Genomic DNA, 18,436 nt, shown 5'->3' with positions numbered 1-18,436 from the left:
TGGAGGGCACATATTGCATGGAGCACTGGGTGTGGTGCATAAACAATGAATTTTGGAACAAACACACACACAAATTAAATTAAATTATATTTTTAAAATAAAGAAATAAAATAGAAAATGAAATTATTAAAAAAAACCTGAATATTATTTAGTGTTACTATATTGTGAGCAATATTTGTAAATATTTATCTAAAATTCAAATTTAAATGGGCATTCTATACTTTTTATTTATGAAATCTAACAACCCCTCTCTTCTACTACTTACTTCTGGCTGGAGCTAAAAAGAGATGTTCCTCCTGCACAACACACATAAACACACACACACACACACACACACTTCAGACTTAGGATCACCTACTCTATCACTTCATAGAAGAATTATTTGCAGTGAAAGTTCAGAGCATTTTTTTTTTTTTGGTTTGAAGTGACTGCCCTGTGAATATTCACTCCAAATCCCAAGGTGCCAAGGTGAGGGAAAGAAGACATTTGGAGTTGTTTGTACTCTATGTTCATGCAGCTAACTGAATCAGTGTAAGGACTATGTTTCTCCTCTGTTTTGAAAATCTGTCCATTCTTTACACATCAGAGGTGAAACATAGAGTTAAATTCCAGCGGCCACATATTGAGATTGCAAATGGTTGCTTATCATTCCTCAATTCATAGAAGGACCATATCTTTTATTGTCAATTTGATTAAAGGCTTCAGCTTCAAAATAAAATTCGTGTCCAAGGGGCTTTCATTTTCCCTTTGATAAATGGGCATAATTCACTTTTCTTTAATGTTATTCCAAAGAGCATTGTGTTACAATGGGGTTTTTGTGATGCCCCAAAAACATTTTTGAAACTGTTCTTATCTTTCCAGGCTCTTGCTAACAGCCACCACAATACTCTCTTGGGCATAAGTGTGCCCAACAAAGGCTCAAGGAATAAGTTTATAGACTCTGGAAGTTGGATCTCCTGGGTGGGAGGGAGAAAAGGTTGCATATAAATTCTTTTCCATAAAAGGCTTTATCAAATGACTGAAACAGAACATACCAGGTAACTAGTTCCAGATTAATTTTCAATCAGCATTTTGTGAGCACTTCTAGGTACCCGGTGGTTCATAGTGGTTCTTAACCTTGACTGCACATTAGAATCACAGAGGGAGCTTTTTAAAAAATATTGCTCCCTGGGGACCACCTTGGAGATTCTAGCTCAGTTGGTGTGGGGTGGGGGCTGAGCATTAGTATTGTTAAAAGCTCCCTAGTGATTCTAAGGTGGAGGCAGCAGTAAGCAACGCTGATATATACAATTTCGTTTATTCTCCCCTGCAATCCGGCAAGGTTGGCAGAAGTATCAGGTATAACACATGAGGGGATTGATCATACAAAACAGCTTCAGTGACCTCCTCCTCAAGCTTGGGCCTATTTCATGCTCAATTTCATACTATGACAGCTCAGGATACCAAGAGGCTGCAAGGGATTTTTTTTTAATTGAGTCCTCTAAAAGATATAAATGCTCAGAGCACCTCAGAAAATTAAACTCAACATACCCAAACACGATAGATGTATTTTCAACTTTGTATTATCAAGTGTTTAAAATACATAAAAGTGAGGGAGCAGCGTGATTGAGCCCCCATTACTGATCTCTAGACTTCAACAATTTGGAAGATTTTACCAGTTCTGCTTCCTCTCTGTCCTCCAGGGTTTTGGTTTGTTTTGCTTTGTTAGATTATTTTAAATTAAATCCCAGTGGTAGTACTGTTCAGCTGTACCTACTCCAGAATTTATCTCTAATACTGAGGACTTCTTTGTTGTGATGGTAAAATAAAAATGACATAAAATTTACTATTTTAACCATTTTTCAAGTATATAGTTCAGTGGTATTAAGAACATTCCCATTGTTAGGCAATCATCACCACCATCCATTCCTAGAACTTTTTCCATCTTCCCAAACTGAAAGTCTATCTCCATGAAACACTAACTCCCCATACCTCAATGTGGTGGCAACCACCACTCTACTTTCTGTGTCTATGAGTTTGAGGCCTCTAGATCCTAGTTACAGTGGAATCATATATATTTTCCTCTCATGTCTGGCTTATTTTACTTAGCATAATTTCTTCAAAGTTCATTCATGTTGCAGCATGAAACCCCTGAGGACTTTTCTCTGTAGCAAAATTCAGTGCCATTTTCATCCTTAAAAAATTAATATGATATTATTAAGATAAATTTCCTTTAATCCTCTCCCCAAAATTTGGCACAATTTTGTGACATTTATTTGTTAGAGAAACCAGGTTATTTGTCCTATAGAATTGCCCATGTGAGATATGGCACATGCTTTCTGGAAAGGATATGTCAGCCTCCTCAATCCCAATATTGCTGAAAGCTGGTAGTAGGACCAGAAACTTGACCAGACTTGGACTAACATACAGTTTTTTGGCAAGAATTCACAGGTGGGACATACATTGTATTGTGCCTTTTAAGAGACCAGTAACATCTGATTGTCCTGCTTTTAGTGATATTATGGTTGCTCAGGCGATGTCACTATAATCCTTCTATCTGACTTCTTTGTGATAGAATTTCAACACTGGAAGAAGGCACTCTGAGGGGCACCTGGGTGGCTCAGTCAATTAAACGTTTGCATTCAGCTCAGGTCACAATCTCAGGGTCCTGCTCAGTGGGGAGTCTTCTTTTCCCTTTGCTCTGCCACTGCCCCCTGCTCATGCTCCCCCCCAAACTCAAATAAATACATATATAAAGTCTTAAAAAAGGAAAAAGAAAGAAATCACTCTGAGTTTATGACCCCCTAACCAGCTTTTTTCATCTGTACACAGGAAGAACCAGGACCAAAGAAGTTTAATGATTTGTTCAGCATCATATATCAAGTAATATTTATCGAGTTCCCTCTCCTGAGAAAACCCAACCCTTTTTCCATGTAGAGATCCATTGTTCTTCCCCATGCTTCCATGTGGCTCAGTTCTTAAAGAACTTAGTAGGCTATGAAAACTACCTAGAGGGGCTCCTGTGTGGCTCAGTTGGCTAAGCATCTGCCTTCGTCTCAGGTCATAATCCCAGGGTCTTGGGATCAAGCCCCCCTGTCAGGTTCCCTGCTCAGTGAGGAACCTGCTTCTCCCTTTCCCTCTGCCACACCCCCTACTTGTGCTCTCTCTGTCTATCTCTCTCTCACCCTCTCTCAAATAAATAAAATAAAATCTTAAGAAAATAAAACTTCCTAGACTAGACCAAAAGCCATAGGAAGGAAGAGAGCTTATGTATTTATTCACAATTTAACTCCTTGGATAGATGGCACAGAACAAGGGACTAATACATATTTGTTATATAAAAGAAATACAAAAGTGAATGATTAGTTGATTTAATTAAAAGATGCAAGAACTTTGGGATCACTTTTCTAAACATATGTTTCTATAGATGTCTTCATAAAAGAATGTCCCAATAGATTTTAACAGATCTGGCCATGATTCCATCTCAATATAAATTTTGGATACTTGTAAAAAGCAGTGTAATCCTTTGCCAAGTGCCTTTTCTGAGAGATCTCACCAGGGGTAAAGGAATGGCTTCGATTCCCTCATAGGGCTTTGAAGTCTCTTACCTGGGTGCTCTGTTGTGCCTCTACAACTTCCAGACAGCAACCAGGGTGAAATTTTTCAAATGCAATTCTGATCATGTCATTCCACCAATGAAAACTCTCTGATGTTCTTCCATTGTGCTTAGAATAAAGCCTAAACTCCAAGCTAGGACCCACAAGCTCCCACCCATACTACCTCATATCTATTTCTCCAGCCTCATATCAGCATCTCTTCTCTTGAGCTGGCCTCTTTTCATTTCCCTGCACCTAGAACCTGCAGCCTGTTCCCACCTAAGATTTTGTACCTGTTTTCCCCTCTGCCTGGCCTGTTCCCCTGCAGGTCTTCCTAAGGGTGGCTTATTTTCATCCTTTGGGTCTCTAATCAACTGTCCTGGAAAAACCTTATTTAAAATGAGCCTCCTCCATGGTGTTTCTATTCCATCACCCTGGGTATTTGCTTCATTAACACTGCTTATAATTAGTTAATTAATTACTATATTAATTATTTTATTTATTTGTTCCCTTGTTGACTATCTCTCTGCTCTGTTAAAATAGAAGTTCCATGAAGACAGATAATTTGTATTTTTACCACTCTATCCTCAACAACTAACACAGAGCTTGGAACAGAATATAAGCTCAATAACTACGAGGTGAAAGAAGGCAAACCTTTAAAAGCTTGAGAATGCAGAATGCCTGGATTCTTGCATCAGCCTGCCTGCTCCTCTACCCTCAACCCAATTCACAGCCTGGTCTTTTGAGATACTATGGCTCAAATTGGCCCCAGACTCTAGGAAATGTTGAAGGAGCCCTGGTTTGCTTGGATCTCGCATATAATCCCCATCATGTTGGGCCTGACTCTACCTTGGGCCTGAGATCTAACTCCTAAGGCTGTGGCTTATTCCTTGACCTAAATATCCACATTATTTCTCAGGCCATATATAAACTCTGCCTTGTTCTCCCTCCTTCACTCCTTCCCCTTGCCTCTTTCTATTCACTCACCCTCTATCTTAGGCATTAGATCCTGGTCCATATCTCATCTCTGTGCTGGGACCACACTGCTGTTGACATGGTGGGTCTCCTCTGGATCTATCTCCATATCCCCCATCAAAACCTTTCACTTTCTCCTGCCACCAACTTCCACCAACTTTTGACCAAAGCAGCCAACACCCAAATGGTGGGTGATGTTAAGTGCTGGTACATTAAGATCAGGCAAACTTGGCTTGCTTTTCCTCTATGGAAGATGGAAAGGGTGTCCCCAAGATCTTGAGAAGGAAGAGGAAATAAGTCCGTTATTCTCATAAACACTTAGAATAAAAAAAAATCAATAATGCACACTTGAACTATTAAGGCAAACCACATGAAATTGCCAGTATGTTACCTACCAAAAAAGAAGACTAATTCATTCAGCCTAACACATTTCCTGCCTGCCTCTCCCACCCATTCATGGCACCCAAAGCTATTGTCAGTTGTTTTAGCGTAATCTGGAGTGAAGAAAATATGGACCATAATTAAAAGGTGAAGTCTGGGACCAAACAATTCTATGGAAGGGATAACCTCCCAACCCCTTTGCCATTGCTTAGGATACTTAAAGCCAAGGATAAGAAAGAAATATTAGTCATTCATTCAATTCCTCAGCACAAATGCATTCAAGTCCTATGTGCACTAGGCACTATGCCTTTTACTTCACATTATCTTTATACTTTATGTTTAATCCCAGCCTTATTCTCCTTTTCAAGGAAGATCTTTATGTTACAAAAAAACAATTCTTTTTAGGGTCAGAAAATCAAGCTTTGGCTCCCAGATCTGTCCTTAATTACCTGCATGACCATGGGACAAATCTCAGACTCTGAGTTCTGAGGTTTCTCTTTGATAAAATGGGTATAAAAAATACCTACACTATACTCTGAAAATAAAATAAGTTGATCCATATGACAAGTACACTCACTATGAGAAAAGTCCCTCTTTTTTTTTCCATAAATGCTTTTTTTTTTTTTTAGATTTTTTATTTATTTATTTGACAGAGAGAGATCACAAGTAGACGGAGAGGCAGGCAGAGAGAGAGAGAGAGGGAAGCAGGCTTCTTGCTGAGCAGAGAGCCCAATGTGGGACTTGATCCCAGGACCCTGAGCCGAAGGCAGCGGCTTAACCCACTGAGCCACCCAGGCGCCCATAAATGCTTTTTTTAATCCTCAAATTTTCTTGTGGCAGCCATACCCTCTGGTTCCAATAAGTTTGTACAGTTTGAAGCAAACACTTATATTAAGTGGGATAAAAGTCTGGGGTAAGGTTCATAGACAGTAGGTTAAGAATCCCTGATGTATGTTTAGGTGCTCTAATACTCGGTGTATGACTCTGACCCCAAATGATCAATGTTGCTGTTTGCTTTCCTGTTCTATTTTTGGATGTTTGATAAACACACTAATATCAAAGAGTAATATCAGAGTTTGGCTATCACACTGGACTTTGTCACTGCCCAAAGCCCTTGGCCAATGTGATCATTGGTCATGACTAATTGTTGGCAAAGCTGCAAGGAAGAGTCACTCTTCTATCCTGCTATGGGAAGTATAAATTGAGGATGCTTTTTGGAAGACAATTTGACAGTCCATGTTAAAAACCCAGAAATGTATATAATTCACATTCTAGAAATTCACCACTAAGAACATCTGGCAGGAAAACAATATATTAGATGTTTGTTTATAAAACCTTGAAGGGGAACTCCTCAATATTCAACCAGAAACCCAATTAAATCAAGGATAGCTTCACATAAAATGGAATAAAATGAGCCACTAGAATTTTCATGATGAAATGAGAAATTCTAATCTATTGCTAAGTGAATAAACCTGATTATAAAACAGTACAGTATATTGAACACTACATCAAAAACTAATGATGTACTATATGTTGGCTAATCAGACTTAATAAAAAAATAAATAAATAAAATAAAACAGTACAGTACAATGGGTTTTTGTTGTTGTTGTTGTTTTGTGTCTTATTTGTTGTTTTTACCAAATACAACAAAAGTTTAACAATGGTTACATTGGCATGAAGGGATTATTAGTGGATTTTGTCATCCTCTGTGTTTTTCTATATTTTCTAAATTTTCTGCAATCTATATAAAGTACTTACATTGTTTTCAAAATTAGGAGGTGGGGTGAAGGATGTGTCTTTTTGTTTTTAAGTAGTAGATTTAAAAACAACTCTAAATAGCACTCCACCATATGAGAATGGAGTAGAGAGCAGTGACTTCTGAGAATGAGGACAAAAATAGCCATTTATGGTCATGAAAGATTTAAGGATCAGCCTTGTTGACACTTCCCTGTTCTGTATTGTTACATGTTTAAAGGATGTTATAACTTTTCCAGGCTACATGTAGAAGATTGTCTTGACCAGTTGCATTTGACTCAGTGAATAATACAATGGAATTTCAGGGCAGAAAGGAATCTTCAAAATCAATTTGTTTTGCTCCTTTTCTCAGATAAGACATCTAAGTTCAAAGGAGCCCAGTGACTTGTCTTAGGCCGCAGAATTAGTCATGTCCTTATATATGACACAATGTAGAAAGTACATTGAGGTCCATATGATGAATGGGGAAAGATTATCAAAGATTAGAAAGACCCATCACAAAACTATCCATTTGCAACAAGGTGGGTACACAAACAGTAATAAGACAAGAGGAATACTGTGTTCGCCAACATTCCATTGAAGGAGAGCACAGTGTTTGTTTCAAGGAATGTTGTGATAAGCTTACTTGGACTGGAAGTTGAAGCCTTGGGGCCATGAAATGGTTTTGTGCCAAGGCTTCAGGAAGGAGCATCAGAATCCCTCTCCATAAGAGGAGAAGATTGTATGTGTTCCTTTAAAAGGGAAAGATGAAGAAAGAGGAGAGAGCAAAATGTTGGTCATGAAATGTTGGTGAGTAGTTGGTTTTTTGGAAGGTCCATGAAAGAACTGTGTTTTGCACCCAAGTTGGGGCAACCAGTAGGTTGACGTGCCCCAAATCATCCCAGTTTACCTAAGACTTTCCCAGTTTAGTGGTCATAGTCCCATGTCCCAGGAGACCCCCAGTCTTGGACAAACTAGGGTAGCTAATCACTCCAGGGCAACAACTCATTGTCCTCACAATGTTTTAATTAAATGAGTTGAAGACCTCATTTAACATCTAGTTTACAAAATAGCTCCCTAAAAATCCAAAGGACTGTCAAATTTTGCAAAACACTGTCAAGTTTTGCAACAGGTTAAATGACCAAAAGGGGAAAGAAAATGTATCTTCTCACATACAAAGAATGTATAGTTTTTCAAGCTGCTTCCCAGGATAATAGTAATGCTTTAAAGTATTTATGAATGTGAGAATCTTAATTAGAAAGCTTCTCTCTTGCTAGTTTTGTGCCTGATGAACAGGGATTAAATTCCTACCCTCCCAATGGTGCAGCACACCAAAGTTCTGTGATACATGTAGAAATCACATCTCCTATAAATAAAACCAAACTTCCATATGTAAAAATGGAGATGCAATTGTTGTACTATTTCAATGTTTCAAGGTTTCAATGAGCTCTTGAGTGCAGTGATGACTTAAAAAGTTGTTAGTGTCTTTGACTTTGACTGGTTAGAACTGTTATTGGCATTTCTATTCCATTTTTAGATCCTCTGCCAATACACTTAAGATTAAAAGCAGAAGAAAGCTGAATGTAAAAAGCTCCTCATCATAGTTCTAGGTCGGAAGTTGCTCCCCAGCCTGTAGAAGCTACTACATTGCCCTCTCCTAGTTTTTCCCATTTTTTCCTTTCCTACTGTAATTCTCCACAGTGACAGAGTGAGGATTTGGTTAGCCATTACCCATGCTCTTCCTGCTTCAAGGGAGAACTTGCCTTAGGAAAAAGAGGCCAGTGGGAGAAAGATAATGCCTTCTTCTGGTCATGGCATTAAAATCCTCCAGTGTTGGGCACAGCAGTCATAACTGTCTTTCTCATGGTCTCTTTGTGGCCATAATGGTAAAATGGAGTAAGGAGGAGGTAATGGAAAGATGTGAATTGAACAAAAATACTATCCATTGAAATCCTAAATAAGAGTTAGGAGGACCTTGTTCTAGTGAGTAGGGAATAATGGTTCTCAATCTTGACTGAGCATCAGAATCACTGAAGATATTTGTTAAAAACAGAGATGACTTAGGTTCCATCATCGATTTCCTCAGTCTGTAGGTTGGCCATGGCCTGAATGTTTGTGTCTCAGAATTCATACCCTGAAATCCTAACACCACAGGTGATAGTATTAGGAAGTGTGGTCTTTAGGAGGTGGTTAGGTCATGAGGGCAGTGCCCTTGTGAATGGGATTAGTGCCTTTATAAAAAATGTCCCAGAGAGATCTCTTTCCCTTTTCACCATGTGAGGATACAATAAAAAGTCTGCAACCTGGAAGAGATCCCTCACCCAACCATGCTGGGACCCTGATGTTGAACTTGCAGCCTCCAGAGCTGTGAAGAATAAATTTCCATTGATTATAGGCCACCTAGTTTGTTGTTATACCAACCAAATGGAGTAAGACAAGGTTTATATTTTTAGTGGGCACATGTATATTTAACTACTGCTGAGAACTTTGAGTATGGCATATGTGTGGTGCAGTGGGTCTCAGACTGAGGGTTCTGAGACAAGTAGAAAGAAAATTTCACTTTGAGAAAGGCAACTTCAGTGGTTAAGAGCACAGGTTCTGAAGTCAGGAAGACCTGTGTTGGAATTCCAATTCTTCTCTATGTAATCAGACAAATTACTTAAGTTCTCACTTTTCTTGGGTATAAATTGGGAATGAACATAAGACCTTCCTGTATAGATGAAAGGAGACAATGTTTGTAAAAAAATTTAGAAAAAGATTAACAAGGTATACAGTAGATAGGAAAAAATGGTCATTACTTCTCACTAGTCACTTGGTCCTCTGTGAGTCTCAGCAAACTCATCCATAGAATGGAGCATGCTCAAGGCTATCTCTATAGTGACTCTCAGTTCCCATTCTCTCTGATTAAATAGGATGTAAAGTAGTCATTGGCAAACTTTTTCTCTAAAGGAAAAATTGTGAATATTTTAGTCTTTGCAGACCATATGGTCTCTGTTGCAACAGCTGGCCTCTGCCATTATAATGTAAAAGGAGCCATAGTTAATACATAAGTGAACAAGTGTGGCTGTGTCACAATAAAAGTTCATCAACAAAAACAGGCAGTGAGCCAGATTTAATCCTGGGCTATAGACTGCAGAACCCTGATATAAAGAACTAAAGGATAAGGCGAGTTCTCTCCACTCTCTAGCAGTGTGTCTTCTCCCAGTAGTACACTTTTGAAATATATTGAGGCACAGAGAGGTAACATAATATGCCTGTAGTTGTTTATATTTTTCAAATATAGTCATAACAACATCTCCCATTACATATGCTATCCATACAATAAGACTTTGACCACCTCTCATCAAGAGGTAGAGTTAACACTTCCTACCTTTAACAGTGGGCAAAATTATGACTATGGTATGATGGCATATATGTCTTTTGAGACAAGTTCATAAAAAGCGATATAGCTTCCACCTGGTTTCCTGGCTCCCCGGTTGGGACATTTGCCTTTGTAACCTAAACACTACGTTCTGAGGAAGATAAGGTCTCCCTGTGATAAAACCCACATGGAGAGAAATTGTCAGTCAGCACAAATTGTCAGTCCTGTGAATACGCCATCTTGGAATAATGAATAACTCTTCTAATAATAGATGGGCCACCCCAACTGGGAGAAGCAGAGATGAAATGTTCCTGCTGAGTACTGTGCAGGTTGAAGGTTCATGAACCAAATAAAATTTTAAAAGAACAGTATTCAAGTGACTGTACCTGGTGCCATAATGAGATAAGATTTGGGGATGTAGAGAGGGGTATAAGTATATTTTGCATAAAAAACAAATGTTAATTATTGTGACCAGAAAATAAATTACAGAAGATTGTATTTTCTTTAAAAAAAAAGGGGGGGGGATGCTCTGTGACTTCTGAGGAGGTCATAAAAGGTGATACAGCTTTTGCCTAGTTATCTTAAAATGCTAATCCTTGGTGTTCAGCCACCAGGCTGTAAGGAAGCCCAAGTTCTCCTATGGAGAGGTCCCTGTTGAAACTGCCAGCCATGTAAGTGAGCCATCTTGGAAGTAGATCTTCCAACCTTAAATGTGCCACCCCAGGTGACACCATGTAAAGCAGAAATAAGCTTCCCCACTGAACCTACCATATTGAAGATTTATGCTATAAATAAATGATTGTAGTTTTAAAGCTATTAAGTTTGGGAGTAGTTTGTGACATAGCAATAGATAATTGGAACACTAGCAAATGGTGGAGCTCACAAATGAATACAGGTATTCTAATTCTAGAGTCCACATTTGCAGTTTATACAGAGTACTGCGCTGCCCAGATACCCCTGCAGGAAAGAAGGTTATATTCAGGTGCTGGGTGTGCTGCTTACCAATAGCTCTCAGTCCTCAGGCTTCCAGAGTAATTGCCCTTGGCTGAAAAGAGACACCTTGCCCTAAAGTCATGACTCCCTCCAGGGACAGTTTGCATCCAACATCTGTTTCATGTAGAGATATGAAAGCTCAGCCTCCTTCCCCAGTCTGGGCCAATTCTGAAGGGCATCCCCAGCTTCAGAACTCTCTAGGGTCAGCTAAGGCCTTGCTGCTGCCATGCGACAATACATCCTCTCTCCCAATCTACTTCTTTCACTTCTTCCACGGGTGCGGATCCTGAGAAACATCCACCAAAACTTCCTGCACACAAATCTCCACTTCAGAATCTTTTTTCTTGGGGAATGCAGCTTGCAACACTATTCTTATCCATCATTAAAGTAGAATGAGATGTCCATAAAGGATAAGCTGAAGGCATTCAAGCACAGACACTTGATGGGAATAGTTAGTCTATGTAAATAACTTGAATTGATTGCCGACTGAACATCTAGTCCAGCTTGTGCCAGAACTTTCTTTACCTAGAAAATCTTACTGTCTAATAAAGGATATACACAAACAAACATGAAATTGTAATACAGTGTAATAAGGACTATGAGAGAAAAGGATTCTAACACATCCATGGGAACCCAGAGGACCAGGAAATGTATCTCTGTATTTTGAAATAGAGGAGAACGTAAGCAGAATATAGGGATCTGTAGGCACTGCTAAAAATACAAAAGGATGGCACTGGTAAGTGGTGTAGTTAGAAAAACGTTCACAGGCTGGAGCATGAAAGATTTCAGTACCAGGGTTATGGGATGTATTTTACTTTATAGAAAAATAGGGTTCCACTGAAGACTTTCAAGAAATGGATCATCAGAGTTATATCATATATTCTGGAAAGATCACTGTGGCCACATCTTGGACGATGATTTTTAAAATGGCAAGACTGGAAATAGGAAGAGCATTTAAGGTTTGCTGTAGCAATGATCTGGATGTGACTCTGATCTTTTTTATTCTTCACTGGTATCAACTAAGAAAAATGGGAATTCTGTACCTCTCCCCTAACTCCCTGCCAAAGATGAAACCACCTAATCTGGGCAGTCTATGCTAAATGTGGATGCCTATACTGATTCAGCTGAGCAACTAGCTAACTAATCCTCTTTTCCATGGAGAAGCTGAGGAGGCAGAAGAAACTATAACAGTTCACCAGTTTCATTAGGGAAAAATAGTTCCTCTAGCCTCCAGTACTCCAGAGAAAGCACCAGTTACTCAAAACGAAGATCTGTATTATACACTTCTGTGACATGCCACTGCCCAGCCAAATGTTGAGACATTCTGGGCACCCCTAAGGAGTCGGTTCCCTGCCCCAGAGTGTCATGACCACTCAAGGGACTTCCCTCAAGGATGAGAACATTTCTGCTGGAAATGTATTATCAAGAACATCTAGTCCAGCTTGTGCCAGAACTTACTTGTTTGTGTTTGTCTTAAAACAGTTTTCAGCTACCATTTCATTGGTTCACAGGAAAGCAGAGACCTGTGAAACATGCAAGAGCAAAAGAAGTCTGGAGGAGGTTGTTTTCATGATTGGCTGGGAATGGAGTAATCTCAGCATTAGGACATCTAAGATTTCCAGAAATTTTCTGGAATCCTTTGAGATTCGATTCTCTTGTGATTAGAAGGTGGGAATAGAAGTAGGGAGAAAAGTATCTGCTTTGTTTAATTAACTACAATATATACATACATACACACACAACTCCAATTCACTTACCATTTTAATTTCTTCAAATAGGTCTTACTTGAGCATATTAAAAAATTACGCAATACAACATATTATCGTAAGAAAATAAGTTTTTTCTCTTTCACCTTGTCTTTCTCTCATTCTCAATTTCCGTGTCAGAGGGATTATCACGTCCAATTTCTTCAATATCCCTCTAGCAATATTCTATGCATATATAAATATATATACATATATACACATACATGTATATGCACACATTTTTGCACATATGGTAACATACTATTCAAACCATTATTAATCTGGCTTTTCTATATTAATAATATATGTCAATGATTCTAGAGATAGAGCCTTCTTATTTATTTAGCAGCCACATAGAATTCCAATATATGGTGGTGGAATAATTTGTCTCATCAACCTCTTACACTTATAGACCCTGAGACCGTGTCCAAAAGTTTGCTACTATAAATAATCTTGCAACGAATATCCTTGTATGTATACATGTATGTATTTGTGCAGATGTGAGCATTTTACAAGTGCATAAACTTATAGAATTGGAATTACTGTGTAGAAGAGTATAGGTTTAAAATTTTGAAAGATTATGCCGGATAGGCTCTGTAACTTTGCTCTTGATGCTCCCACCATACCCCTTCCTCAGTCACTAATGACTTCCTATTGCAAGCCTGCACCTCGTTTTCTGAGGTTTTTTCCTGGCTATAAAAGTGTGCTTTGTGCACTCATAAGGTAGGCCAGAAAAATTGGGGACTGAACATACCCAAAAGAAGTCTTCAGTCAATGACAAATAAATGCCCCCACTTTCTTCACCTTTGGCAGGGAACAACTTTATACAGAGGTCCCTAGTGGAACTGAGCTGAGCCTCAGCTATCCACGATGATAACTCTCTCATTTAACATACCCTTTTATTGACTTCTTTCCCTTTCCGCTCTCTTACCAGTGTTATATGGGATCATCTTCTAAGAAAACTACTTGCGCTCAAATCTTTGTCTCAGGGTTCTTCCTTTTTTTTTTTTTAAATTAAACTTTTTACATTTAAAAAAAAATTTATTTTATTTTATTTGTGTGTGTGTGTTCCAAAATTCATTGTTTATGCACCACAACCCGTGCTCCATGCAATATATGCCTCCTTAATACCCACCACCAGGCTCAACCACCACCTCACCCTCTCCCCTCCAAAACCCTCAGCTTATTTCTCAGAGTCCACTGCCTCTCATGGTTTGTGTCCCTCTCTGATTTCTCCCAACTCACTTCTCCTCTCTGTCTCCCAACGTCCTCCGTGTTATTCCTTATACTCCACAAGTAAGTGAAACCATATGGTAATTGACTCTCTCTGCTTGATTTATTTCACTCAGCTTAATCTCTTCCCGTCCTGTCCATGTTGATACAAAAGTTGGGTATTCATCCTTTCTGATGGAGGCATAATACTCCACTGTATATATGGACCATATCTTCTTTATCCATTCGTCTGTTGAAGGGCATCTTGGTTCTTTCCACAGTTTGGTGACTGTGGCCATTGCTGCTATGAACATTGGGGTACAGATGGCCCTTCTTTTCACTACATCTGTATCTTTGGGGTAAATACCCAGTAGTGCAATTGCAGGGTCATAGGGTAGTTCTATTTTTAATTTCTTAAGGATTCTCCACACCGTTTTCCAAAGTGGCTGCACCAACTTGCATTCCCACCAACAGTGTAAGAGGGTTCCCCTTTCTCCACATCCTCTCCAACACTTGTTGTTTACTGTCTTGTTGATTTTGGCCAGGAAACACAATTTAAAAATACCCTCCATAAAGGCTGTTGTAACTTGCACTTCCACCAAGACTGTCTGTTCCCTATCGCCACCACAATTCCATCCCCACCCCAACTCACAATCAGTTTTATTGTTAATTTATTCATTTTTTCATTTTTTCATTCATTCAAAAGATAATTTTTGAGCATTTTCCTTGTTTCAGGCACTTAGCTGGCTCCTGGATACAATACAAAGCACTAGAGATCAGACATACTTCCATTACCAGTATTCCTCCTCCTTTAAGTTGAAACCTAAATTTCTTTTAAGAAAGGTAAGTCCAATATTACTTCACAGTCAGAGCAAAAGCATGGAAAATGCCTAATCTTGTTTAAAGAATGAGGCATTCCAAAAATCTGTAATCAGTAACAGTAAGACAGATTATCAAATCCTCCCCAGGTTTGTAGAGGTTTAGGGTTGAAGAGAACAGGAGATGTCAGACCCTTGAAGTAGGTCAAGGGGACCTGGGACAGAAGATATTCTTCAGTGATTTCACATGGTGATCTAGACTAGGGTCTGGTCCAGGACAAAAAGAAACTGTGTAGTGAGCAGTTCTGTCATACAGCTACAAATGTTCTGCTTTCATGATTTATGGACATGTTTTTGTTTTTCAGACTGCCTGTTTTCATAGTAAAGAGCTTTATTCCCGGGGCGCTAATTAATGGAGGTATTACTCTTCTTAACAGAACAAGAAGGAAAGTCACCCCTATCCTGGATAAATGCCACAATCTGCCTTCTCTGCTCCTAAACCAGGCTGCCAAGCTTTGCTGGGAAGAAGTCCCTCCATTCCATAATCATGGACTCCAACCACAGCTGGGCCCTGGATAATTTGAGTAAAACTTGTACTTGTCTGTGATTAACTTTTCCCCATTTTTTTCAGCAGTTATTTCCAACTTTCACCTTTCTCTTTAAACCCTTGATCTTCTACCTGTGGCCTTAACCTAAGTAAGTACATGAACCTTTTCCCTATTTTAAGGGAAAAAATAGATAATCCAAACATGGGCTTCTCTATCCACAAATCTCTCCACATCTGCACCAACTCCTGCTCACTATTACTGAGAGGACTCAAGAACCTCACCTATTTCCCTGGCCCTCTCCAACCCGTTACTCTAAGGCTCACCTCCTGTACCTCTTGTATCAACACCTTCTCAAGGTCTTACAATAGCCCTTTATTTTAAACAAATAAACATGTCCAGATGTTTCCCATTTTTAAATAAAAGCTGCTTTTTCTGTCATTCTTTCTAACTGGTTCCCTCTCATTTCTTTGATAATTTGATGCCTTCAAATAATTGCCTATCCTCATTGCCTTTACTTCTTCTCCTCCCAATCATTTCTAACTCCCTACATCTTTATCCACCCACCATAAACACATGTACTGTTCTCCTTTTCCACATTTTCAATTCCAATAAACTTTTTCCAAATCTCACCTTCTTCAAAATCTCTATAACAATGAGTCTCAAAAGTGGTCTCCAGACCAGCAAAAAAAGCATCACCTAGGAACTCCTGAGAGACTTAAATTCTTGGGCTACACTCAAGACTTACTGAATTAGAACTGCTTGGGCTGGGCCCAACAATCTGTGTTTTAGTAAGCCCTCTAGGTGACTTTGAGTTTAAGTTTACTACTTCTTCTTCTCTTCCTTTGCAAAATTCTTTCTTCACTTAGTTTCTGTGAGCTAGATAGTGCTGGCTCTTTTTTACATTTTAAGCTATTCTTCTTAGTCTCCTTCTTCCATTCATCCATAAATATGGTTTATCCTCATGCTCTATTATCTCATAATCTGTCCTGCCTGTGTGATGTCATCTATTTATAACACTTTAGTTACAACCTGTGTTAATCAAAACTCTTGGTAATAAATGGCAGAAAATACAATTCAACTTAAGTGATGTTGAGCAATGTTAAACAAAAGATGGAATTTATTGGTTCATGTAACATGTTTGTCTTGCCCCAGGATCTTAGATAATCTTATCAAGATTTGGCCTCATTCTCTTTATCTCTTAGTTTTGCATACATCTGACTTAGTTTGGTTTCCAGTCCAGGCCCCCTCAGTGGGGTCTCTTGAAGCTCCAAAAGTACAAATTCTCAGTTTCAGGGCCATATTAGTTTATGTGCCCATCCTAAACCAGCCATTGTCTCCAACAAAGTAGGATATAATTACTTCCTTAAGCCTGAGTCATATCACCATCTCTGGTAGTAGGAGTGAGGTCAACTAATACTTACTATGTGCCCAGTACTTTTCTTGGCTCTAGGAATGCAACAGTTACCCTAGGCTCATGGAGCTTATATTACAGAGGGATATATAGTCAGTAAACAAAACAAACAAGCAGATAAATATAAGCATAGGCAGATAAAGGGGTGGAGAGTGATGAGACTGCTGAGCGGGGAGTAACTTCCCACAAACTATCAGGATATTAATAGGAATAATGAATCCTAGGTGGGTAAAAACAATAGATACAATTAATTACCAGGTCTACATCTTTAACAATTATAACCAAACTGTCTATTGACCCTGTCACTTAATAGTAAAATTAAAATGTCCCAAACTAAAATTAGCACATTCCCTACTTTTAACTTTCTGCTTGGTTTTCTTTGAATAGATTTTTCTTTTTAAATGAATGACTTTTTAAACTAATAAGAATCAATTATTCTCTTTATCCCCTCAAATTGGAGGTTGTAAAAGACAAAGGATAATAGATTGGAAACCTCCCCAACAGGAATGGATAGAAGCTACAAAGACAATTTTTTTTTATTTTAATTTTATTTTTTATAAATATAGAATATATTTTTATCCCCAGGGGTACAGGTCTGTGAATCGCCAGGTTTACACACTTCACAGCACTCACCATAGCACATACCCTCCCCAATGTCCATAACCCCCCCCCAACCCCCCTCCCCCCATCAACCCTCAGTTTGTTTTGTGAGATTGAGAGTCACTTATGGTACAAAGACTATTTTTGAGAAGTCTTAGGTAGGAAGCTTGTGGAAGGATGGTCAGAGTGCAAAGAAATGAAAAACCCATGAACAACAGAAATGAACAACTCCCTATGAATAACCTTCCTATTAAGTCCCTTCCAATCATCTAATGAAGTACTCTGGGTAAAATCTTAAATCTAGAATGATTTCATTTGCCTGTTGTCTCCAGCTTCTACCCAATAGTTCCTGATATGAGCAAAGCTGATTATTTAATTTCCCAAGTCATGTTTCACTCATCAAATCATGCCAATTCTGCCTCCTAAATGTTGCTGGAAAATATTCCCTGACCCACATTCCTGTGACCTCTTCTCTAGTCCATGGCTCATCATCTCTTTTCTCACTCTCTCATCTAAATCATACCCAGTCTTCTTCTTGTAGTCTTATCCCCTCCCCCAACATTCTTCACATTATTTCCGAAAGTCATGGATTTCCAAGCAGTACTGCACAGTAGGTTGACTTGATGTTTCTGGTAAAATCAATCAATCAATCTAATGTGAGGCTGCTTAGCCTGATTAAATGTTTTCTTCAGCCACATTCACCTGCACCAGGTACTCAAAAGAGATTCAGAATTGAGGTTTTGCTTGACAGGTATGATGGAAGAGTACTGAAAGAGATGAGCTGGTAAGATAGAAAATGGTATGCAGGGAGGAGTATACTTAAAAGGAGGATTTGGGAGATTATTCTTTTTTTTTTCCTTTCCTGAAAACACGTTTATCTACCATATTCTGAAAATAATGGAAAAGAAATGGATCGAATTCACTTTAATGTGGAAGCATGGTCGGCTCCTCCGGGCCGGAGACCGGGAGGCCGCCATCTTCATTCCCGTCTTCCAGAACTCTACGGAAAGCGCTCAGGGAACAAAAGCTCGCGAAAGCAAACCCAGCAAACCCGAGCGGATTATTCAGCCCGGCCCCGGGTAA

The 18,436-nt window shown here is 39.0% G+C and overlaps 1 long non-coding RNA gene across 1 annotated transcript; it reads left to right on the top strand.

The window, feature by feature from the left end:
- The first annotated feature begins 7,324 nt into the window (after positions 1 to 7,324).
- Positions 7,325 to 15,743, top strand: LOC125106744 (uncharacterized). The gene is made up of 3 exons (XR_007129420.1): positions 7,325 to 7,475; positions 12,531 to 12,687; positions 15,232 to 15,743. It is a non-coding gene; the product is annotated as an uncharacterized LOC125106744 (long non-coding RNA).
- The last annotated feature ends 2,693 nt before the right edge of the window (positions 15,744 to 18,436 follow it).

The sequence above is a fragment of the Lutra lutra genome, chromosome 8, assembly GCF_902655055.1.
Source record: "Lutra lutra chromosome 8, mLutLut1.2, whole genome shotgun sequence".
NCBI lineage: Eukaryota > Metazoa > Chordata > Mammalia > Carnivora > Mustelidae > Lutra > Lutra lutra.
Note: the sequence above shows the minus strand (reverse complement) of the source record. Positions and strands in the feature narration are given on the sequence as shown.